Here is a 2,500-nt window from a genome sequence, read left to right as displayed (position 1 = left end):
GCACAAAGGATAGACAAAAAAAAATGTATACCAGCTTAAAACACACACACACACACACACACACACACACACACAGTCAGCATGCATACCACACACCATACACATACATACATACATACATACATACATACATACATACATTCATGCACAACACATCGTCAGCATCCATGCACACCTTCCTTCTCCACCGTCAGCTTTAAACTCGAAGTATATTTCCTCAATAAATATATATCTCTTCTTTTTTCCTGCTCTTTTTTTTCCATTAATTCTTCCTGCCGCTTAAATTTTTGATACGTTTCTCTCTCTCTCTCTCTCTCTCTCTCTCTCTCTCTCTCTCTCTCTCTCTCTCTCTCTCTCTCTCTCTCTCTCTTAGTAGTAGTAGTAGTAGTAGTAGTAGTAGTAGTAGTAGTAGTAGTATCTTCACCATCACAAATTCTCAAGTTCAGTTTTCCTATCATCCAGCATCACACAAACACCTTTTCTTTCCTCTTCTATTTTTTCCCCTTTTCCTGAAAGCTGGTGTTTTTTTTTCTTTTTTTTTCTGCCGCTGCGTTATCAGAACACCAATCAGGGAGAAGCCGGAACGAAAACAGCAAAACACACACACACACACACACACACACACACAGAGAGAGAGAGAGAGAGAGAGAGAGAGAGAGAGAGAGAGAGAGAGAGAGAGAGAGACGCTTCTTATGTCCCGCCCAAGGACTTAAACTAAACTTTCCTCTCCTCTCCTTCTTTTCCTCGTTTGGGAATGTCCCCAGGAACACAAGAATCTCCTGTCTCGGTCACTTCAACTTTGCCTGGCTCCCTTTCAGGCTTAAGAACGCTCCTATAATGCTCCAACGCTCTCCAACGCTCCTTCTTGTCCTCGCCTCTATCCTCTCTCTTAGTACCTTTCATTATGACTCTCTATCCTCTTGCTTGTCCTATATACTCCTGTTATTATGTAGTTTATGGTATTATTATGAGTGCACCGTATTGTTTCTCGGTAATATATGTTGTGTTTTAGTTTACTTTTTGCCTTTTATTTAGTTATTTTCGTATTTAAGAGGTTTGTGGAGAGAGAGAGAGAGAAGAGAGAGAGAGAAAGCGAGAGAGTATATATAAACAAAACACAACAGAAAACGGCTAAAAAGAAAACGTAACGCGGGTCATGTGAAAACAAAAACACCACAATATGCCACAAAACACCCCCGCCCAAAAAAAAAAACAGCACAAAAAACGCCATCACAAAATCCACCATAAAAATACCACAAAAAAAAAGAAAAAAAAAACACATCCTCACATAAAAACACCGCAGAACACCACAACATCACTACAGAACACTACACAACATCCCAAAACACCACATCATCACTACAGAACACCACACAACGCCACAAAACACCACAACATCACTACAGAACACCACACAACACCACAAAACACCACAACATCACTACAGAACACCACACAACGCCACAAAACACCACATCATCACTACAGAACACTACACAACACCCCAAAACACCACAACATCACTACAGAACACCACACAACACCCCAAAACTCCACATCATCACTACAGAACACCACAAAACGCCACAAAACACCACAACATCACTACAGAACACCACACAACGCCACAAAACACCACAACATCACTACAGAACACCACACAACGCCACAAAACACCACAACATCACTACAGAACATCACAAAACGCCACAAAACACCACAACATCACTACACAACACCACAAAACGCCACAAAACACCACAACATCACTACAGAACACCACACAACACCACAAAACACCACAACATCACTACAGAACACCACAAAACGCCACAAAACACCACAACATCACTACAGAACATCACAAAACGCCACAAAACACCACAACATCACTACACAACACCACAAAACGCCACAAAACACCACGAAACACAATCTCGGCCAAGCCTGGAGACGATGGGATGTCTTTAGGAGCTAATGGGCAGCCGGGCGTTATTATCCAAGCCCCGCACCACACAGATAAAGGAACGACTTGCATATATTCCTTTAAGATATCCCAATTTACGCCCTCCTCCTCTTCCTCTTCCTCTTCTTCTTCCTACTCATTCATCATCCTTTCCCTGCATTCCTTCATTCGTCCTCCGTCACCCTCTCTCTCTCTCTCTCTCTCTCTCTCTCTCTCTCTCTCTCTCTCCTCAATCCCTTTAATACTAATAACATTCATACAAATCATCGTCACCCCTTTAAAATTCGATACGAAAAAAAAAAGAAAATAGGGCGGGGGGAAATGAAAGAAAACGAGGTGTAATTCATAGAAGAAAACGAGCACATTTTACGCATTTACGGGAGTTTACCCTTCACGAATTTCAGGGGAGACTCGTGTATTTTCCCTCCTCTTCACGTGCACCTCGCGGAGTTGGGTTAGGTTAGCGCTGGTATATATTTGGTGGGCGGGAGGCAGATGGCAGGTGGCGGAGACGATAAGGGAAGGCGGGCAACA

The sequence above is a fragment of the Scylla paramamosain genome, chromosome 28 (genome assembly GCF_035594125.1).
Source record: "Scylla paramamosain isolate STU-SP2022 chromosome 28, ASM3559412v1, whole genome shotgun sequence".
Lineage (NCBI taxonomy): Eukaryota > Metazoa > Arthropoda > Malacostraca > Decapoda > Portunidae > Scylla > Scylla paramamosain.
This window is presented reverse-complemented; position numbering follows the sequence as displayed.